The 23678-nt window shown below is 46.9% G+C and overlaps 1 long non-coding RNA gene and 1 pseudogene across 1 annotated transcript; one reads left to right on the forward strand and one right to left on the reverse strand.

The window, feature by feature from the left end:
- The first annotated feature begins 13208 nt into the window (after window positions 1–13208).
- On the forward strand, window positions 13209–13604 carry LOC117058100. Its single transcript, XR_004427836.1, has 3 exons — window positions 13209–13260; window positions 13366–13442; window positions 13547–13604. It is a non-coding gene; the product is annotated as an uncharacterized LOC117058100 (long non-coding RNA).
- A 6609-nt stretch (window positions 13605–20213) lies between these two features.
- Window positions 20214–20784, reverse strand: LOC117058734 (annotated as a pseudogene).
- Between the last annotated feature and the right edge of the window lie 2894 nt (window positions 20785–23678).

Raw genomic sequence — 23678 nt, forward strand, 5'->3', positions numbered from 1 at the left:
AGAAATTCAGAAAGAAGAGGGAGGGAAGGGGAGTGGCACAGAGTGTAAAGGTAAAGGTAAAGGGACCCCTGACCATCAGGTCCAGTCGTGTCCGACTCTGGGGTTGCGGCGCTCATCTCGCTCTATAGGCCGAGGGAGCCGGCGTTTGTCCACAGACAGCTTCCGGGTCATGTGGCCAGCATGACAAAGCCTTTTCTAGCGAACCAGAGCAGCACACGGAAACGCCGTTTACCTTCCCGCTGGAGCGGTCCCTATTTATCTACTTGCACTTTGACGTGCTTTCGAACTGCTAGGTGGGCAGGAGCTGGGACCGAGCAACGGGAGCTCACCCCGTCGCAGGGATTCGAACCGCCGACCTTCTGATCGGCAAGCCCTAGACTCTGTGGTTTAACCCACAGCGCCACCTGGGTCGTCATGGCTCCCCATCGGGGAATCGAACCCCGGTCTCCCGCGTGACAGGCGGGGATACTTACCACTATACAGAGTCAGCTGAGTGCATTCAGGTGTTCTCTGATGTGGGGCAGATTGGCTCCCTGTAGGAACCCAAGCATTTCATTTCCACTTACACTCAACTGGTATATTTGTAAGCAATGCCTCAGAAATGGTTTCCTACAATCAAAGTGTAATAATACCAGAGCCATCTTTCCCATAGGGCTTAGTGGTTTGTTGTGCCAGGGCGCCGGCCTCTCAAGGGCCCCCAGCGAGTGGGGGAGCTTTGCAGCTTTGCCGGCAGCCTCCCCTTTCCTTGCACGCTCGCCAGCTGCGCCCCGCCAACCATATGGCTGGCGGGCATGCAGCTTGCGTCCCAAGCCTCCTCGGGAGGAGAGCGATCCCCACAGAGGCTTAGGATGGAAGCTGTGCCCTGCCAACCCTATGGCTAGCCGGCGCACACCTTCCCTCCCAAGCCTCTGTGGGGATTGCTCTCCCGCAGCAGCATGGGGGAGAGTTTCACACACACCCCCCAATGGCTGGCAGTGCGCAGCTTGCCCCCCACCCCCCACCCCGCTATCCATGGTAATTTGGGCGCACTGGGCAGATATTGGCACCCTGGAGCCGCATCTGCTAAAGACGGCCCAGAATAATACTGCTGCTCAAGGGAGAGGCAGTTAATAACTATGCACTAAGGGGAAAATAAAAAATAAAAAAAATTCTTCCAGTACAGGTGAAGCTCAAAAAATTTGAATATCGTGGAAAAGTTAATTTCTTTCAGTAATTCAACTTAAAAGGTGAAACTGATATATGAGATAGACTCATGACATGCAAAGCGAGATATGTCAAGCCTTTATTTGTTATAATTGTGGTGATTATGGCGTACAGCTGATGAGAACCCCAAATTCACAATCACAACTTTGGGGTTTTCATCAGCTGTGCGCCATAATTATCACAATTATAACAAAGGCTTGACATATCTCACTTTGCATGTCATGAGTCTATCCCATATATTAAACTCCAGTAGCTAATGAAAACAATTGCTTACATAAATGGACTTTTCCACGATATTCTAATTTTTCGGGTTTCACCTGAAGTGTGCATGCACACGAAAGCTCATACCAAGAACAAACATAGTTGGTCTCTAAGGTGCTACTGGAAGGAATTTTTTATTTTTTTATTTTGTTTTGACTATGGCAGACCAACACGGCTACCTACCTGTAACTATGCATTAAGGGGGTAAATTCTGCCAGTCCCTCACCACAGTAAACCCATAGGAAACAAACACAGGTTGCGAGAAGGCTAGACTTCTGTTCTTGAAGGGGCCATCTTTTTATTCAGCAAGAGCTAAAGGAGCAAACCATGCAATTGCTCTCCCCATTTCTGACCTTTCCCCTTACGATGGCGGCCCATTGCCTGTCCTCCAAATGACTTGGACTGGTGTTGAGCTGCTGAGGCTTAATGCCACGCCTACTGAGTTTGAGCGGCACATACCGTATTGGCTTGAATATGAGCCTCACTTCTTCTTTCTTTCCAAATTCTGACCGTGAAAAGTTAAAGTGCAGCTTGTATAGCTGAAGGGGAGGTAAATTATGGGTGGGGTTTCTTTGCTTCTTTGTATTGTGAGAGGAACAGTGTCTGTATGTTTACATTGCAATGTAGCCGAAACAAATTCCAAGTATGTTGGAAAATAATAAATTATTCCTATTATTATTATTATTATTATTATTATTATTATTATTAGCGTCACCCATCACTGGTACATGTGGCTTGGCTCCCTGGCTTGACTTGACCACAGATGTTGTCAGCTTGGCAGGTCCTCAGCTGTGGTCCCCAGATGATATTTTCTGTTGTGAATATCTCCTTGTTTACAAGGTTGAACTACATGGCCTTTCCCTGCCTCTATTTTCTTAACTCTAAAGCTGTGTACAAATCGCACCTTGAAGTCACTGGGTAATTCCATTAAAATGTCAACCTACAGACTCATCGTTCCTAAATACGTTGCAGATCATTTTAAGGAGAATTTCCCAAAGTTTCAGGATCTTGCCTCTTCGGTTAATTGTTAATATGTTAATTGAAATTTATCCCTCCAAATACCCACAAATGTGACATGAACAGTGTTTTAAAATCCCCTCCTTGACAGCAAAACTAAAAGCTAAGGAGCAGGCGCCGGGACAATAAACACCGGTCCTAAAGGATCTACGATGGCTTCCGGTTTGTGAGCACCATTCAAAGTGTGGGTCCTGTATACCTGAAGTAGGGTTGTCACCTGGTTCTTAAAAAAAACCAGAGTTTTAAAATCCCATCTTTGACCAAAAAAAAACTTAAAAGGATAGGAATTAGACTGCAAAACCTTGTTTTGAGCAAGTCCAGCTATGAAGCCAGCTGCCTTCCCTCCCTTTGCCCCACTTGAGAAAGAATCAGGCATCAACCTGGGAACTTTAAAAATAAGCTTTACTTACTTTATAATCATGCATCGGTTCACAACAATAGAGGCATTAAAAACTGTACAGGAAAAATACTGTTGTACATTTGCAGGAGACCCTAAACCCTAGAAATTGATAAATGGTAGGATTTTGATTAATTGGGATTTCAATGAAAGTACAAGCTGCAAAACTGTGCCAGACGAGGAATCCCTGGGCTGACTTTTGCAAACCAGGCCAGTCTAGCAAAGAGCAAATCTGTTAACACACCGGAGCTTGCTGGGCACACGACCCCAGGGGAAGTTGGGATGAGCCCCAAAGGTATGGTGGGTATACAGCCAGTGGTTTTAAGGTCTCTAGCGGGCTTGAGCTTGCACGAGGCAGTAACGTAGTGAGATTTATTTGGTATTATTTGTTTACACCATCACTGCGTGTGACCCTTTACAAAGAAGGTCCTTAGACGCCTTAATTTGATGCAAGGAGGCAACAGCGAAAGGTTGAGGGTCCGTGGTGGTCCCTGAGTCGCTGCTGAAAGACCTAAGCCAGAATCCGTCACTTTAGACTTCTGGGTTCCCTGGCATTTTCCATATGTAACCTAACAGGGGCCTCTGCTTTTATGTTCCTTTCTGTCTCCCGGGTCCTAAGACATGCTAAGGCGCCCTAAAAAAGAGGAAGCTACACTGGAAATCGTGGTAGGTTAATTCCATGAGGAATCCATTCCTCACATGTGTGACCCTTGATAAAAAGGTCCCTGCCCCGAGGGGCTTACAATCTTTAATATGACACAGGGAGGGAGCAGAGGAAGGTTGAGGTCCAGGTTGGATCCTGTGTCCTCCTGCGAGACATAAGCCAGGGGCTCTGAGTTTAGACTTTGGGATTCCCAGACATTTCCCACCTGGACTTCCGGTTCGGCGCGGCCATCGGAGGGAGCGCGGAATAGCCCCTCGGGGAATTCCGAGCGACATAGGGAATTTTTGGGAGGTTCGCAAAGGCTCTGCGACCCCCAGACCCACGGGGGGGTACCCTGTGGTCGGTGGCACCCAGCAGCGCCAAAGCGTGCTCTCCTGATCGGCGGGTTTTGTAGTAAATCCGCAAGACGGGATCGAGCTGCTGGCGCAAGGGAGCATCGCTATCCCTACGTTGCGCAGCCTCTGGCTCCTGATGAAAGCGCTGGATTTCCTCTAAATTAAGATCGGATTCGGACTTAAGGATTGGGCATAAGCCCAGCAAATTTGAAGTAATTTGGAACATTGGATGAATTCGAATATCTGAAGGGCGCAACAAGGGAGTCCGCCCGACAGCGGTGAGGAAAATGGCGCAGGACAGAGCGTCACAGGACTGATTTGCAAGTCGGAAACCTACCGAGTGAGTAATCGAGTTTAACAGACCCTTTCTTGTAGGGAGAAAGGCATTGTGGATTTAATTTGGAAATATTTGGATTTTGGAGTAGTGGAGAAACCTCGGGAGACCCCTGGAGAAGTCCCTGCTGTGAGGTTGGGGGGTGGAAGATCGCCTGCACCTCAGCCCAATACCTAAAGCCAACCGACAAATAGCTCAGGAAAGAAGTGCTGTGGATGGGGTAAAACCCATCCAGAGGGCACGGAGTTATTATTTTAGCAATCTAAGCAAGCTGACGGCGAAGGGACCGCGGTGGGGGGTTCCCCTGAGAATTCGACATTTTATTTCCTAGTCCGGAGACGTTAGTGGTGGGAAAGTCGCGTTCCCCTGTCGGGGGGAGGATTATAAAACCCATCAGGGCTGGATTAATTGGTGGCATAAAGGGAGATCGAAACCCCCAGTCGGGGGGAGGATTACAAAGCCCATCGGGGTAGGATTATAGTATTTAAAGGAGATCGAACCCCCGGTCGGGGGGAGGATTACAAAGCCCATCGGGGCAGGAACTTAATTTTTTTTTTTTTTTCTTCTTTTTTAGCGGCTTTCCTTGTTTCAAAGTAACTCAAGCTTCTCAAACTTAAATCTTTTGACTCTTTGCGCAGGCATAACTGGTGACTTAGTGGATACAGTTTCAGACTCTTCTTCTGCTTCTTTGTCTTTTTCTGGTGGTGCGTGAGAAAACCAATAGCAACAATTTAGCTTTCACTTCTGTAAAGAAGCGAAAGTAACTAAAACTGGGCTAACAGCTGACACTCCGTGGTGACTCTTGGTATTGCTGATCTTGATTTTTTTGCAGTAAGCTGAGCTCCCCCCTCGGGTGGAATTTGGTTACTGCAGTGGATAAAATAAGATCTAACTGTTCTCCCTCTAGTGGTGAAGGCTCGTTATTACAGGTAGATTGTAATTTTTATTTTTAGAATGACAGGAAGAGAAAAAAAGAATCCAACGACCCCATTAGATAGACGACCTTCTAGACAAGAGGAGGTCAAGGATTTAGAAGCATTATGGCAAAAAATTAAAGAGGAATTTCGACAAAATGAACAGCGGATGGAGAAAAAATTGGAAAATGTTCAGGAAACATTAGATAAGAAGATAGAAGGTGCAGTAGGAGAATTAAAAACAAAAATACAAGATCTGTCAGTAAAATCCAAAACTATGGAAGATTCATTGAAGAAAACTCAGAAAGAGGTGAGAGCAGTAAAAAAAGAAACAGAACAAGTAAAAGAAGAAGTGACAAAGGCAAATAAATCACAGGAAGAGATTTGGGATAATTTGGCCCTAATGGAGATGAGACAGAAGCAGATGAACCTGAAATTCCGCGGTATAAAAGAAGAGGTGAACGAGGATATAAAACAGAAACTAATTCAAGAATTGGCCAAATGGATGGATCTGAAAGAGGAGGAGGTAGCATATACAATTACTAATGCTTTTAGAATTACAGTCAGATCAGCAAAGGCCAAGGCTAAGAAGTTCCCAGGAGATTGTCTGGTCATGTTTAACTCTTTGGAAATGAGAAATGCTATCCTGAGATTGAGCTATACAAACAAGTTAGTAATTGATGGAAAGCAAATCATCGTGTTTAAGGAGATCCCGACTAGGCTGTTGCGAAAGAGGGACACTTATAAACCATTAGTGGCTCTACTCAACAAGAAAGGAATCCAACACAGATGGGAATATCCGGAAGGGATCTCCTTTTACTATAAAGATAAAAGATTTAAACTGACAGACGAATTGGAAGTGAAGAAATTCACAAGAAGATATGAAGAAGACCTGGGGAAAGCAGAAACAGCTGGACCAGCACCAAGTAAAAGCAAGATAGAACAGGGTAAGAAGAAGAAGATCAAGAAGAAAGAAGAGGAGGAGAAACTAGAGGAGCTAGGGGCGCACGGAGGAGTAGCAGAAGAAGAGGAGGAAGAAGATGGGACAACAGGAGACGAGGAGGAGGAGGAAGAAGAAGAAGAAGAGAATAACGATAATAATAATACTAAACTTTAAAAGACCTTTGAAACAGGAGAGAAAGAAACCATGGCTTTAAAGTTAATTTCGTGGAATGTGAATGGATTAAACGATAAAAATAGGAGAAACAGGATTGGACATGTTTTAAATAGAAGAAATTTGGATATAATTTGTCTTCAAGAGACTCACATTGCAAAAAAACATAGACATGTGTTAATTAATAAAAAGCTTGGAAGAGAATTTGTCTCCTCCGACGTCTCGAAAAAGAGAGGAGTGGTAATGTATATAAAAGAGAAGCTTGAACCAAAATTGATTTCAAAGGACGAAGAAGGAAGGATTTTAATTGTGCAAATCACACTGCAAGGTGAGAAACTATTGGTAATCGGAGTATATGCACCTAATGATAACAAAGCAGATTTTTTCAAGAATTTAGAAGACCAAATGTCTGATTTCATGGATCAGAAATTGATAATGATGGGCGATTTCAATGGTGTAGTGATGCCGACGTTAGATAAATCGTTTTCAAAGAAGACAGTAAAGGAAGGCAAACTACCAAAATCTTTTTTTGATTTGACGGAAAATTTTGGACTTGTGGACATCTGGAGGTTGAAACATCCAACTACAAAAGATTTCACGTTTTATTCAGAACCAAATCAAAGTTTTGGAAGAATTGATCATATATGGATAACAAAAGAATTGATTGGGAGAGTATCTAGATGTGAGATAACACCAAGGACATTGTCAGACCACAATTCGATTGATCTGGAATTGAAGAATAAAGAGAAAAGTCCCATCAGATGGAGAATGAACGAAAGTTTATTCGACGATCCAGAAGTTGTGAATAAGGCAAAACAGGAAATAATGGATTACTTTAATCTGAATCTAAGAAAAGGAACCAGGCTTGACGTGGTTTGGGACGCGAGCAAAGCCGTGATGCGAGGATTTTTGATTCAAAAGAATAGTCAACAGAGAAAGAAAAAGGAAAAAAAGAAACAAGAAATTTTGAACCAATTAATGATTTGTGAGAAGAAATTGATATTGAAACCTATGGATAACCAATTAAAACAAAATTTAAAAATATTACAGACTCAGTTCTCCATGCTGGTGAATCAAGAGATAGAATGGAAAATTAAGCAAATGAAACAAAAAAATTTTGAATCAGCAAACAAGATTGGAAAGTTACTGGCTTGGCAATTAAGGAAGAGGCAAAATCAAAATATCATTAACAAATTGGAAATTGGAGAGAGTATAATAGAAGATCCGAAGGAAATCAAAAAAGCCTTCCAGAGATATTATAAAAATTTATACCAGCAGGAGAAAGAGAATGGAAGAAAAATAGATTTATATTTGGAAAAATATAAATTGGATAAAATTCCGAAAGAGAAAGCAGATTTTTTAAATACTCAAATTACGGCGATGGAAATACAAGAAGCAATTAAAAGGATGAAACTGGGAAAATCTCCAGGACCAGATGGACTGTCGGCAAGATACTACAAGATTCTCAGCGAACAACTGAGTCCAGTGCTGAAAGAGGTAATGGACAACATTTTGAAAGGTGGAAAGATCCCTAGTACATGGAAGGAAGCATATGTGACTTTAATACCTAAGCAAGAGACAGATCGATTAAGCGTTAAAAATTACCGACCAATCTCATTACTTAACAACGATTATAAGCTTTTCGCAGATATCATGGCTACAAGATTGAAAGCAATATTAAATGAAATAATTCATAAAGATCAAACAGGTTTTCTACCTGGCAGACAGTTAAAGGATAACGTCAGACATATTGTTGATGTAATAGAATATCTGGAAGCCAGGAATGATAAACCAGCGGTATTAATGTTCGTCGATGCGGAAAAAGCTTTTGACAACATTTCTTGGCAGTTTATGAAGAAGAGTATGGTCGGAATGGGAATAGAGGGGTCTTTTTTGAAAGGAATCGAATCAATATATTCAGACCAAAGAGCAAAATTAATAGTGAACAATGAAATAACAGAGAGTTTCGATATAACAAAAGGCACCAGACAAGGTTGCCCGCTGTCACCTTTATTATTTATAATGGTCCTGGAGATCTTGGCTAAAAGATTGAGAAACTGCCCGGAAGTAAGAGGAATTAAAGTTGGTGCAAAAGAATTTAAGCTAAAAGCCTTTGCGGATGATTTGGTGGTAACGGTAGAGGAACCCCAGAGCAGTGTTCCGAAAATATTAGATGAGATGGAGAAATTTGGTCAACTTGCAGGATTTAAATTAAACAAAATTAAAACGAAGATGATGGTGATGAACATGGAGAAAGAAAGAGTAGAAGAACTAGAGCAAAAAACCGGTATAGCGGTATCAAAGAAGGTGAAGTATCTGGGAATCTGGTTAACATCTAAAAACATTAATTTATTTGAAGATAATTACAAACCAGTTTGGAAAGAGATTAAAAAAGACTTAGAAGTCTGGACTAGATTTAAATTATCCTTCAGTGGAAGAATTGCTGCAATCAAAATGAATGTTTTACCGAGGATGTTGTTCCTATTTCAAACGATTCCGATAATCAAAGGAACAGGACAATTCAAAGAATGGCAAAAAGATTTGTCAAGATTTATCTGGCAAGGGCAGAAGCCAAGAATAAAATTCAAACTATTGATAGATAAGAAGGAAAGAGGGGGCTTTGCCCTGCCGGACTTGAAGTTGTATTATGAAGCGTCCTGTTTGTGTTGGCTTAAAGAATGGATGACATTACAGAACACTGACCTATTAGATTTAGAAGGACATGATAATAGATTTGGATGGCACTCCTATCTCTGGTATGACAAAGTAAAAGTGCACAAAGGTTTTACGCACCATGTGATAAGGAGGGCCATTTTTGAAGTTTGGGATAGGAATAAGAGTCTTTTGGAGAGAAAAACCCCATGGTGGATCTCACCGATTGATGTATTAACATTAAAGAAAGTTAACATGGAAGGTAAAAGATCCACATATGGGGACTTGTTAATGAGAACGGAAAGAGGGTGGAAGTTAAAACCATATCACCAGATTGAAGATACTTTTACAGGATGGATACAATATCATCAGGTGAATAACTTGATGTTAGAAGATAAAAAAACCGGTTTTGAGGAGAAAAAATCTAGATTACAAACTGAGCTGTTAGAAGGTAAAGGCAAATTTTTGACAAAAATGTATGACTTGTTGTTAGAATGGTATACTAAAGATGAGTTGACGAAAGAAGTAATGATAAAATGGGCTATAGACTTTGGGCATAATATAGAATATGATGCATGGACAAAATTATGGAAAGAGACGATGAAATTTACTGCATGTGTATCTTTAAAGGAAAATCTTTACAAAATGATGTATAGATGGTATTTGACTCCAGTAAAATTGTCAAAAATGTATAGAATGCATGATAAGATGTGTTGGAAATGTAGACAGGAAGAAGGGAGTTTTTATCACATGTGGTGGACTTGTGGCAAGGTCAAGGCCTTTTGGGAATCCATTTATAATGAACTTAAAAAGATGTTCAAATATACTTTCCCAAAAAGACCTGAAGCCTTCTTATTGGGTTTGATGGGAGATGAAATACCCAAGAGAGACCAAAGATTGTTCATGTATGCAACAACCGCTGCAAGAATATTGCTTGCCCAAAAATGGAAATTACAGGAATTACCAACGATTGATGAGTGGCAGACGAAGATGGCGGAATATGCTGAACTTGCAAAACTGACTGGCAGGGTCAGAAACCAGGATGACTCGAGGTTTCAAAAAGGTTGGAGTAAATTTGTGGAGTACTTAAGATTGAATAGAGGAAGTTTGAAGACACTGGTAGGATTGGAATAAACCTTTGACATAGACTTATATGGAGGAATAAAAAACTGTGCGACAAGATTGGACTACAAAACCGACTGACGTGGGGGAGGGAAGTCAAACTCGGCAGAGTTATGGGATATAATTTGTATTAGATGTTGAATTAATTTGTTGTATATTTGAAAAATAATAATAAAAATTTACTTAAAAAAAAAATAGCTGAAGGGGAGGTAAATTATGGGTGGGGTTTCTTTGCTTCTTTGTATTGTGAGAGGAACAGTGTCTGTATGTTTACATTGCAATGTAGCCGAAACAAATTCCAAGTATGTTGGAAAATAATAAATTATTCCTATTATTATTATTATTATTATTATTATTATTATTAGCGTCACCCATCACTGGTACATGTGGCTTGGCTCCCTGGCTTGACTTGACCACAGATGTTGTCAGCTTGGCAGGTCCTCAGCTGTGGTCCCCAGATGATATTTTCTGTTGTGAATATCTCCTTGTTTACAAGGTTGAACTACATGGCCTTTCCCTGCCTCTATTTTCTTAACTCTAAAGCTGTGTACAAATCGCACCTTGAAGTCACTGGGTAATTCCATTAAAATGTCAACCTACAGACTCATCGTTCCTAAATACGTTGCAGATCATTTTAAGGAGAATTTCCCAAAGTTTCAGGATCTTGCCTCTTCGGTTAATTGTTAATATGTTAATTGAAATTTATCCCTCCAAATACCCACAAATGTGACATGAACAGTGTTTTAAAATCCCCTCCTTGACAGCAAAACTAAAAGCTAAGGAGCAGGCGCCGGGACAATAAACACCGGTCCTAAAGGATCTACGATGGCTTCCGGTTTGTGAGCACCATTCAAAGTGTGGGTCCTGTATACCTGAAGTAGGGTTGTCACCTGGTTCTTAAAAAAAACCAGAGTTTTAAAATCCCATCTTTGACCAAAAAAAAACTTAAAAGGATAGGAATTAGACTGCAAAACCTTGTTTTGAGCAAGTCCAGCTATGAAGCCAGCTGCCTTCCCTCCCTTTGCCCCACTTGAGAAAGAATCAGGCATCAACCTGGGAACTTTAAAAATAAGCTTTACTTACTTTATAATCATGCATCGGTTCACAACAATAGAGGCATTAAAAACTGTACAGGAAAAATACTGTTGTACATTTGCAGGAGACCCTAAACCCTAGAAATTGATAAATGGTAGGATTTTGATTAATTGGGATTTCAATGAAAGTACAAGCTGCAAAACTGTGCCAGACGAGGAATCCCTGGGCTGACTTTTGCAAACCAGGCCAGTCTAGCAAAGAGCAAATCTGTTAACACACCGGAGCTTGCTGGGCACACGACCCCAGGGGAAGTTGGGATGAGCCCCAAAGGTATGGTGGGTATACAGCCAGTGGTTTTAAGGTCTCTAGCGGGCTTGAGCTTGCACGAGGCAGTAACGTAGTGAGATTTATTTGGTATTATTTGTTTACACCATCACTGCGTGTGACCCTTTACAAAGAAGGTCCTTAGACGCCTTAATTTGATGCAAGGAGGCAACAGCGAAAGGTTGAGGGTCCGTGGTGGTCCCTGAGTCGCTGCTGAAAGACCTAAGCCAGAATCCGTCACTTTAGACTTCTGGGTTCCCTGGCATTTTCCATATGTAACCTAACAGGGGCCTCTGCTTTTATGTTCCTTTCTGTCTCCCGGGTCCTAAGACATGCTAAGGCGCCCTAAAAAAGAGGAAGCTACACTGGAAATCGTGGTAGGTTAATTCCATGAGGAATCCATTCCTCACATGTGTGACCCTTGATAAAAAGGTCCCTGCCCCGAGGGGCTTACAATCTTTAATATGACACAGGGAGGGAGCAGAGGAAGGTTGAGGTCCAGGGTGGATCCTGTGTCCTCCTGCGAGACATAAGCCAGGGGCTCTGAGTTTAGACTTTGGGATTCCCAGACATTTCCCACCTGTAACCTCTTCCTCTGTTTTTTATTTTCCTTTCTGTCTCCCAGGGGCTCCAAAAGGAAGGATCCATCGCTTGAGATGCTATGAAGCCCAGCAAATTAGTCTGGAAGTAGTGGTATGTTAATCAATGGGGAATCCATTCCTCCGCTGGTTCACCTTCCCTGCTCTGCTTCTGGGTTGCTGTGCAGGAGAAGGAGGGATGTGGCGGGGGGGGGGGGCAGAAGACTGAGGGCGGGAGGGAGCTGGGAAGGCAGATGGGGGGAGGGAATATTGAGGGGGCTGTGCCCCAGAAGGAAATAATTGGGGAGGCCGGTGCCCTAGAGTAGATGCATATGCTAGGAAAATACAATGTCCTTCGTCTCTCCCAGGGTCATGGTCTGAATCCGGCCCATCAGCAGAAACAGCCCAGCGGTGCGAGGGCGAAAACCCAAACATGCAGGTATGCTGTGAATCCCACAAGTCTCCCCACCCCATACGTCCTTCCTTCCTTCAGACAGAAGCGGACATGGTGTGTGGAACTGGACCAGGGGAAGAAGTGGCTCTCCCATTGCTGGGGGTGGGGATTGCCATTTCCTCATGCCAGCAATGGGACAGCCAGCTGGAGGAGGAAGGCCTGGTTTAGATATTCCTGTAGTTTTACGGGAAGTGTTTCTTTGTGGTCCACTTCTCCCCCCCCCCCCATCTATTGCCTTGGGGAACAGCCCCCCCCCCCCAGGAGCTGACACTGTGGCTTCAGAACTGCATGAATCTAAACCAGCCTACTAGTCTATACCTAAATATTTTGAGAAATAGATACAGTAGTTCTCCATGTTTGGGCTTCAGTTTAGGCATACAGCTGTCCAGGACCACCTAGATCTCAAACAAGGGCATGTTGTGCTTATTTTTGCCACCTTCTTCTTCTTTGGAAATGCTTCCCCCCTTGAGAAATCTGATGAAATCTCAAAAGGTGGCAGAAATACATTGCATTTCAGGTTCTTTCTTTGCCTTCTTAGCTCATGTTTTTCCTAATTTCTCCAGGTTTGAGGCTCCAGCTCCTGCTCCCGGGAGGAAGAGAACATCCCGGCGGTTCCCGGCTGAGATCCCTCGCGCCGCTTCCCCATTGCCCCTCCTCTGTACGGCCGAGGCTCCTGCCCGGCCCTGTTTGGCGCAGAAGCAGCAGCCAAAGTTTCCTCCAATCCTTCGAAGAACATCTCAGGTTATTTTAGAGAGGGAGGAAACTTTGGCTGCTGCTTCTGTGCTGGGCCGGCCGGCACGGAGACAAGACGCCCGTACAGAGGAGGAGGCGAAGTGGGGACAGCGTTTAAGATCAGGTAGGAGGAAATGCCCCCTTCCCAGGTCCCCCACCCTCCTGCCCCAGACTGGGGCTAGCGTGGCTGGGAGCCAGGCGCCTGCTGAAGTCTCTCTTTGTTTTGCAGCGAGGGAGGGACTCAGCCTGGGAGCCGCCGCATCCCGGGAGGGACTGGAGCCCAGGCGGAGGATACCTGCCTCTGAGGTAATGGGACAGGGGGAAGGAGGGGGAAGGAGATAATGGGACAGGGGGAAGAAGCCCTTAGCCTCAAGTTCTCCCCTGCTTCAAAGATCCCTTCTTTCTTGCAGAATCTCACGCCTGCACTCCTGCTGTCGCTGCTGCCGAATCTGCCCCCGCTGCCGAAGCCGCCCCCCAAAAGAAAAGGTAAGAGGAAGGGAACCTTTGCATGGGGCGGGGAGAACACCCTACAAGTTGAGTGGATGTGTTCCTCCTGTGGATGCGCTTCTGGAAAAAGGTGGACACTAATATGACCAGTTTGGGAAGTGGGAGCCTGCTAAAGGTGATGCTCGATTACAACTCCCATTAACCTTGACCATTTTCCTTTTTCTCCTGCTTTTCAGCCAAACACGTGCGGTGGGCAATGGATCTAGAGGGGCTTTAGGAAGACTTCTGCTTCAGCCGTGCAGGATGGCCAAAAATTCCTCCCCCCCCAAGACAGATAAATATAAAATAAAATATGTTTATAATCCATAGTGTTGTTTGCCTTCTGCGTGCGGGCATGGCTCCTTCCCGGCCCTGTTTTGCGCAGAAGCAGCAGCCAAAGTTTCCTTCCATTAAAACAGCTTCTCGGGTTATTTCAGAGACTTTGGCTGCTGCTTCTGTGCTGGGCCGGCCGGGACCTGGACGGAGCCGAGACGCCCTTATGGAGGCCAAGTGGGAGAAGATAATAAGATCAGGTAGGGAGAACTGACCCCTTCCCAGGTCCCCCACCCTCCTGCCCAGGGCCGTCTTAGGTATATTTGGCGCCCTGGTGCGAAGATCCCTCCAGCGCCCCTCGTGCTCCGCCGGGCAGGGCCAGGCACGGTGGGCAGCTGGAGGGCGCAGTGCGGCGGGCGGGGACCCCGGCTCCCTGGACGGCAGCGCCACACGATTCCGGCCTCCCTTCTCTTCCTCCTGGGAAAGGGCTGCCTGTTCCTCCTCAGCGCGCAGCCTCTCCAGCTCCATTGCGCCCGCCTCAGCCTGCTCATGCCGAACAGGGAAGAAGAAGAAGAAGAGGCTGGTCCCGTCAGGGAGGCCCCGGCTCTCCGCCAGCAGCCTCGCCCTACGCAGCCCAACCACAAGCCCGCCCTGTCCAAATCACAGCTGCGGGAACGGGGAGCCGAGCCAGGGCGCGGGGACCCCATCTCAAGTAGTCGTCACCGCCACCTCTGCCTCCAGCAGAAGTACGGGGGGGGCTGTCTGATCATCCACCGAGACTGGACGGAAGGTGTCTCCGGAGGAGGTGGGCAGGGCAGCAGTCCACTACCACCGGTGGCGGCAGCCCCGCCGAGCGCCCACCTGGAGTCGAGTGTGGCGCAGAAGCAGCACGAAAGGGCGGGCTGCGAAGGCCGAGAGGAGGCAGCCACGCTCGCTCGCCCTCAAAGCCGGGGCGGCTCGCAGGAGGAGTCGTGATTGGGGCCAGGCGGGGCGAAGGCAGGCCGGGCGAAGCTGCTCCGCCCTAGGGGGTCCCAGCCAGGCAGAAAGGGAGCGTCTGCGAGCAGAGGCGTCTTAGCCTTTGAGCCTACTGGCGGTGCGGCAGCCCCAGCTACCTGGCTCACCGACAGCCTCCCCGCACCCGCAGCCCGAGAAGAGGTGGGCAAGGGCGGCGCTGCCGGCGGGGCTGGAGGTTAGAGGCGCCCTCCAGGCCATGGCGCCCTGGTGCATTGCGCCAGTAGGCTCAATGGCTAAGACAGGTCTGCTCCTGCCCCAGACTGGGGCTAGCGTGACTGGGACGCAGGTTCCTGCTGATGTCTCCGTTTCCTTTGCAGGGGGAAGGCGGGGGGCCTTAGGAAACACACAAGAAGGGCCTGCAGGATCAGGCCAAGGGCCTGTCTGGTCCAGCCTCCTCTTCTCCCAGTGGGAAAGCCACAAACAAGATTCAATCCCAAGAACTCTCTGCCCACCTGGGTTCTCCTGCAATGGCTTTTCTGAAGCACTGTCCCTGGCGTTTGGTCTGTGGCAGACCATTCACGTGTTCAGGGATTCTTCCCTCGAAGCAGCACATAGCATCCAGTTCTCCCCTGCCTCAAAGTTTCCTTCTTTCTTGCAGGATCATTTCGCTTGTGCATCGCAGTGGCTGCTGCTAAAACCACCAACGAAATAGAACAGGTAAGAGGAAGGAAAGATTTGCATGGGGCTGGGAGAACACTGGGAGGCCAATTCTGGGTCCAAACGTCCTTCCACAGTTTCCTGGCAGTTTCCTGGCGGGAGTCGTTCACTGTGAGGATTTGCCGAATGTGCCTTCCTCTTAGCTCGTTTCTTCCTTTCATCCTGAGTTCGAGCGTTTTCAAAGTCCATGACACCTTCGTAAAGGCTGTTCTCCAATTGGAGCGCTCGCAGGGCAGCCTTTCCCAATTGTTTATACTACATTTCGTTCAGATTTGCCTTGAGAGAGTCTTTAAACCTATTTCGTTGACCACCAGCATCACATTTTTAAGTTGCTTGGGAAGACGATAATCAGGTGTAGCCCAGGTGTGCAAAGCAGCTTTCCAGGTAATAGGAGGGGGTGGTGTGAGGCATCTGGGCCTTAGCAGCACCAGCCAAGCCCTGGCTCCATGGCCCCCCTAAACCGAGGGAATTCTGTTCCTGGGCAGCTGGCAGAGCCCCTCTTCTCTCGTCATGGAACGGCCACATTCCCCGGGCGATGGCGACTGGACTACTGATCCTAATCTGAATAGCTGAGCTGCCCGGCTTCAGGTCCCCCACCAAGTGCCCCCTTCCAGAAACCACCGCTCTCAACCGACTCTCAACTGCCTCCCCCCCCCCAACATTCAAACTCCCTTTCCAAGCCTCCTCCAGAATTCCACTCTCCCTCTTCCCCCTCCCTCCCTGCTTGACATTCCCTTGGGAATTCTTATATCCTCATCTCAATTATCCTATTGCACATTTTTTAACATATAGATTTAGGGGGGATACCCACTAAACCCTGGAAATTGATAAATGGTAGGATTTGGGATTATTTGGGTTTTCAAGGGAGAAACACAAGTTGCAAGGGCCGTTAGGAAACTATTCAAGGCCCCTGAGAGACTAACTGGAAATGCAAGAGAAGTCCTTCTCCCAAGAAGAAGAAGAAGAAGAAGAAGAAGAAGAAGAAGAAGAAGAAGAAGAAGAAGAAGAAGAAGAAGAAAGAGTGTGGACTCCAACTTGGGAAGGCTGGCTGCCCTGCTGTGGGGGACAAGTCCCTCTTGAAAGGGCCCTGCTGTACTCTTTCCTAAAACTACAACAGTCTCCGCCATGTCTCAGTTCTCCAGAGGTGAGAGCCTGGAACCCCTTGGGCTCTTGCCTCCAATTGGCAGAGAGAGGGGAGACACCCAACTTTTGCAGCAATATTTCATACATCCTGCTCTGTGAAGTCATCCTATTAGAAGCACCTAAGCTTCCCGCTCCTGCTTCCCAGGAAATTGGGGAAAGTGAGCAGCAGGTTCTTTTCCCTGTTCTAAAAAGCAGGTGTCTTCCCACAAACGATTCTGGGAATTGTAGTTTGTCAGGGGTTCTGGGAATTGTAGGTCTGTGAAAGGGATGCTCCTGCTTCCTAGGAAATTGGGGAAATGAGCTGCATCTTCTCTTCCCTGTTCTAAAAAGAGGGGTCTTCCCCCTAACGATCCTGGGAATTGTAGTTTGTTATGGGTCCTGGGATTTGTAGGTCTGTGAGAGGGAAGCTGCAATGCCCAGGATCATTAGGTGCACTTTAAATCTAGTCCAACCCTCTGCAAAGCATCTGGAACTAAGGACCTGGTTTTCAGATCAGAGGAAATGACCTCAGGTCTGGTTTTCACTTCTGCTTCTTTCCTTTTTTCCTTGTTGAAAACTCCATCTTCAGGTATTCCAGTTGCTGATTGTGGTCCTACCCTGTGCCCCCACCCCACCCCCCTTCGCACATATATTCTCAGCAGAGGAACCAGCTTCACGAGTTACACTTACAAGCCGATTTATAAGAAAACCAACTAAGAGTTTGTTTTTAAACAATGATCTCTAGTTGGAATGTAGTGATAAGCAGAGATACCATTCAGCCGTTCTCCCAGCACTGAGGCTCAGCCACGTGGAGACTAATCCTGTACACAAGATTTATGTTGTCTGCTTGATGTTGCTTTTGTGATGTTCTATTGCGTCATTATGGGACGCGGGTGGCGGTGTGGGTTAAACCACAGAGCCTAGGGCTTGCTGATCAGAAGGTTGGCGGTTCGAATCCCCGCGATGGCGATGGGGTGAGCTCCCATTGCTCGGTCTTTGCTCCTGCCCACCTAGCAGTTCGAAAGCATGTCAAAGTGCAAGTAGATAAATAGGTACCACTCGGGCGGGAAGTTCAAGGGCGTTTCCATGTGCTGCTCTGGTTCGCCAGAAGTGGCTTTGTCATGCAGGCCACATGACCCGGAAGCTGTACGCCGGCTCCCTCGGCCAGTAATGTGAGATGAGCGCCGCAACCCCAGAGTCGGACACGACTGGAACTAATGGTCAGGGGTCCCCTTATTGCGTCATTGTTATTTATTGTTTGTAAACCACTTTGCGATTCATGCAAATGAAAAGCAGTATAGAAATATAATTGCATGTGCTACAAAACAAACAAATAAAGGGGGGAATATATCTGTTGCCTCCACTGCTTGAGTTATCCTGCTTGAGTTACACTGAGTTGCTGTGTCCCGTGAATAGGCCTAGGATGCTGCCTAAGTCCCACCCTGTTTGAGGGCTTATGCCAGTTTCAGATCAGCCAAACTCAGCTCAGCTGTCTAGGTTCTGGCTAAGCCAGGCTGAGGGAGATACTCCAGATTCTCTCCCGATGAGCTGAGGATAAGGAAGTTAAGCCTGTGTAGTCCAGCTGCTCCAGAAACCTCCTGGCTCAGCTAGAGATCCAATGGGTGCTGACCTGCTCATCCCAGTGGATCTTGCTATAGAAGAAGAAGAGTTTGGATTTGATATCCCGCTTTATCACTACCCAAAGGAGTCTCAAAGCGGCTCACATTCTCCTTTCCCTTCCTCCCCCACAACAAACACTCTGTGAGGTGAGTGGGGCTGAGAGACTTCAGAGAAGGGTGACCAGCCCAAGGTCACCCAGCAGCTGCATGTGGAGGAGCGGAGACGCGAACCCGGTTCACCAGATTACGAGTCCACCGCTCTTAACCACTACACCACGCTGGCTATAGGATTGCTCCTTTGGCAATAGAAATGCTTTTTGTTTGTGAAGGTAGCAATTCAAAATAAAAAATAAATTCCTTCCAGTAGCACCTTAGAGACCAACTAAGTTTGTTCTTGGTATGAGCTTTCGTGTGCATGCACACTTCTTCAGATAAGGTAGCAATTGTGAGTCACAATAATAGGAAAAAGTACAAGCTGGCTTCAGTGGGGCAGAACTAACCACCTAGAATGTATTTGGAAAATATATGTGACTCCTGTTGCTGATTGCTAGTGTGCCCTGGTGCCCATGCAGAGCAGTAATAAGTAAACAGATCCTGGAACAGATTTTCCTTTACTTTCTTCCTGCTCCAGGTTGTCAAACCCTTGCAGAGTTCTAAATGAGTGATGGGAAGCAGTCTCTCTTCAGGGTGAGGCCTTTATCCCTGCAGGATGCAACTTAGCTGGTCATCACAGTCCCGCAGATACATGCCATTCACAGCATTTATATTAGAATCAAAGAATTGTAGAGTTGGAAGGGACACTGGGGGTCATCTAGTCCAACCCCCTGCATTGCAGGAATCTTTTGCCCAATGTGGGGCTTGTGCATTGCAGGGGGCTGGACTAGATGATCCTTGTGGTCCCTTCCAGCTCTACAATTCTTTGATCCCTTCTATGCCCATATGACGGGACGCGGGTGGCGCTGTGGGTTAAACCACAGAGCCTAGGGCTTGCTGATCAGAAGGTCGGCGGTTTGAATCCCCGCAACGGGGTGAGCTCCCATTGCTCAGTCCCAGCTCCTGCCCACCTAGCAGTTCAAAAGCACGTCAAAGTGCAAGTAGATAAATAGGTACCGCTCCGGCGGGAAGGTAAATGGCGTTTCCGTGCGCTGCTCTGGTTCGCCAGAAGCTGCTTTGTCATGCTGGCCACATGACCCAGAATCTGTACGCCAGCTCCCTCAGCCAATAAAGCGAGATGAGCGCCGCAACCCCAGAATCGTCCGCGACTGGACCTAATGGTCAGGGGTCCCTTTACCTTTGCCTCCATGCCCATATACTCTGAGACTAAAGGTTTAGTTGTACCCGGTTCTTTCCACCCGATTTTCCCCATGCGGTTCTGACCAGCTCTAGAGTGGACTCCCTTATTTCACTCCCAGACACTTTTCAAAAGTTGTTCCACTAATTCTTGGAATTCTCTCTCCTTATTTGGATTTAATCTGGGAAGTTTTCTCACTCCGGGGACAGTCTTGGAGGCTGTGTGCTGATGAGCTGGTCTCTCCCTCTACTGCCACGGCTCATTTCCCAAATTGCGACAGCCTGAACTCTTCAGAGATTGCATTGCCCCAGTGGGGAGCTGGATTTTTTTGTTTGGTTATGTTGCATTTATAGAAAATTTTACTCATTGTTTTTAAAAGATGGCATGTCAAGTCATCAAGCATAAGGAAAGAAAGATTAAACAGCAAATACCTGGGCAATATATGGCAAAGAACAAGAACGTTCCATCTAAAATGTCCCTTTTCTATAGACTTTTTAATGTCTACAGTTCCAGTTGCAGACATGAAACAGTAATAGAGATATTTCCCGATTTTTTTTTAAAAAAATACCCAATTACAAGACATTTGTACTGACAGGAAACACAGAACAAAAGTAATATATTTAAGCATTTAATGAGCCTTTTCCCATCAAGGTAGGTGAGAGATTATCAAAACAAGTGCTGTACAACTACTATTTAATATGGTTTACTTGAACCTACAGGGACACAGGTAAGAAACATTTTCATAAACACAAGGATGCAGTATGTGCGCTTTATAATAAACCAAGTTTGTGTTCAACCAAAAGATGAGGATCTCCCATTACTTCACTCTGTGCCGTTCAAACTGTCCTCAAAACCAACGCAGTCACAGTTGCCTTTCCAGATATCCAGGGACAAGTTAGAACTAGGAAGGAACGGAAGACGCTGGACCTGCTTCACTGCTTGGAATTCCATTAGCAGCTTCAGCGGTGCATGCAGCCCCAGAATATTTCTCAGAGAAAGAAAATTCATCTTATCTTGACTTAACAACAACAAAATTATCCGGTATGTCCAAAGGATGAACAGGGAAACGTTCGCTCTTCACATTTGTAAAGCTTCTGTTTATCACAGTTTCAGATGCTCCAGCAGCTGAAATATCAGAAACTGGAATACAGTTGTTCATCTGAGATCCAAACACTCAGGAATTCATCTTTGAATCCTCAACCTGTTTTTTCATGGCTGAAGCAGGTCTTCCTAAATCCCCGCAAACCGCACGTGTTTGGCTGAAAAGCAGGAGAAAAAGGAAAATGGTCAAGGAAAATGGGAGTTGTAATCGAGCTTCTGGCCTGACCCGCCCCATGCAAAGGTTCCCTTCCTCTTACCTTTTCTCTTGGGGGGCGGCTTTGGCATCGGGGGTGGGGGCGGCAGCGGCAGCAGCGACAGCAGGAGAGCAGGCGTGAGATTCTGCAAGAAAGAAGGAATTTTTAAGCAGGGGAGAACTCCACGCTAAGGGCTGCTTCCCCCTGTCCCATTATCTCCTTCCCCCTCCTTCCCCCTGTCCCATTACCTCAGAGGCAGGTATCCTCCGCCTGGGCTCCAGTCCCTCCCGGGATGCAGCGGCTCCCAGGCTGAGTCCCTCCCTCGCTGCAAAACAAAGAGAGACTTCAGCAGGCGCCTGGCTCCCAGCCACGCTAGCCCCAGTCTGGGGCAGGAGGGTGGGGGACCTGGGAAGGGGGCATTTCCTCCTACCTGATCTTAAACGATGTCCCCACTTCGCCTCCTCCTCTGTACGGGCGTCTTGGCTCCGTCCCGGCCGGCCCAGCACAGAAGCAGGAGCCAAAGTTTCCTCCCTCTCTAAAATAACCTGAGATGTTCTTCGAAGGATTGGAGGAAACTTTGGCTGCTGCTTCTGCGCCAAACAGGGCCGGGCAGGAGCCTCGGCCGTACAGAGGAGGGGCAGTGGGGAAGCGGCGCGAGGGATCTCAGCCGGGAACCGCCGGGATGTTCTCTTCCTCCCGGGAGCAGGAGCTGGAGCCTCAAACCTGGAGAAATAAGGAGAAATAAGGGCCCCTGCAACAATGGATCCCCATAATAAATCTTTTTTGTTTTGCGTAATAAAACAAAGACGTATCACAGCTTACCTGCCCATTTGGGGCTTCCCCCTTGCACCGCTGGGCTGCTGGGCCTTCAAACCCTGACCCTAGGAGAGACGAAGGACATTGTATTTTCCTAGCATATGCATCCACTCTAGGGCACCGGACTCCCCAATTATTTCCTTCTGGGGCACAGCCCCCTCAATATTCCCGCCACCCCATCTGCCTTCCCAGCTCCCTCCCACCCTCAGTCTTCTGCCCCCCCCCAGCCACATCCCTCCTTCTCCTGCACAGCAACCCAGAAGCAGAGCAGGGAAGGTGAACCAGCGGAGGAATGGATTCCCCATTGAATTAACATACCACGACTTCTAGACTAATTTGCTGGGCTTCATAGCATTTCAAGCGATGGATCCTTCCTTTTGGAGCCCCTGGGAGACAGAAAGTAAAATAAAAAACAGAGGAAGTTACCAACCAGTTTTTCACAACAGAAAATATCATCTGGGGAGCACAGCTGAGGACCTGCCAAGCTATCAACAGCTGTGGACAAGGCAAGCCAGGGAGCCAAGCCGCATGCATCAGTGACAGGTGATGCTAATTATTATTATTATTATTATTATTATTATTATTATTATTATTAATTTATGACTCTCATCTCCTCTGGACCTCCTACCTACAAAATCCATTTTCCTCTCAACCATCATCTGACAGGCATCCCTCTTGCAGGGCAATATAAGGCTTGCTTGCAAAGGGGCACTTTGTGACATCAGCTGGCAAACAGGGGCCAGGCTGCTGAGTTGCCAGGCAGCTGAATTAAGAAAAATAAAATCAGGGGGGTCAAACTGTGCTGGGATGAGGCCAGCGTGGGTCAGGCCAGAAGGTGCTGCTGGGGTGTGTGGTTGTGCCTCCCCTTGTTCTGCATCTTGCTCCCCTGCCCGTTCCTTTAGCTGCTCAATAGAATCATAGCATGGTAGAGTTGGAAGGGATCCCAAGGGTCATCTAGTCCAACCCCCAGCAATGCCAGGATCCTGCCCACTGCCAGCTCTGGCTGGGCTCCAAACTCCGACCATCACCTTACCAGCCAGATGCACTGACCCCTTGCAATTCTGCATGGGGTGGAGAAAGGGGAGAGAGAAGCGTTTAGCCCTCTGTCCTTCAGGACATGGATATGAGAGCCACGCCATGCAGCCCTGTCAATATCTCAAGCGCCATCACAGAGAGAAGGGAGGAAGCTTGTTTTCTCCTGCTCCAGAAGCTCTCAGGACCTGAAGCCGTGGCTTCAAGCGACAAGAAAGGAAATTCCAATAATTGGAGGTTTTTGAGCAGAGGTGGGAGGGCCGCCTGCCATGGATGCTTGAGCTGAGATTCCTGCATTGCAGGGGGTTGGACTGGATGACCCTCAGGGTCCCTCTAATCCTATGGGGCTCCAGGTTCTCACCTTTGCGAAACTCGCTCATGGCGATGAAGAGTTGGAGCAGTACACGATGGTTCTTTGACAGTGTGTTTCAATGTTGGGGGGAGGCAGTTAAGAGTTTGTTGAGGGCGGTGGGTTCTAGAAGGTGGGGGGCCAAGGGGCGGCTTCTGATTGGCTGCATCAGCTTCCTGCACTCAATCATAAGCCGTTCGGCTTCCAAAGAATGTTCGCAAGCCTAAACACTCACTCATAATTATTATTTTTGTTGAATTTATATTGCACCTTTTCTCCCGAATGAAGCCAGAATGACATGGGATGTGGGTCTGTTCTTGGCAGTTTCCTGTAGATATGACACAGCTGAGGCGCAACTGGGAACATTGTGTGAATAAAAACCACCGACTTAAAAGTGCCAAAACTTACCTGCTTCTTTAGAAGCTTGTTTTCTCCTGCTCCAGAAGCTCTCAGGACCTGAAGCCGTGGCTTCAAGCGACAAGAACGGAAATTCCGATAATTGGAGGTTTTTGAGCAGAGGTGGGAGGGCCGCCTGCCATGGATGCTTTAGCTGAGATTCCTGCATTGCAGGGGGTTGGACTAGATGAC

Source organism: Lacerta agilis, chromosome 14 (genome assembly GCF_009819535.1).
Source record: "Lacerta agilis isolate rLacAgi1 chromosome 14, rLacAgi1.pri, whole genome shotgun sequence".
NCBI lineage: Eukaryota > Metazoa > Chordata > Lepidosauria > Squamata > Lacertidae > Lacerta > Lacerta agilis.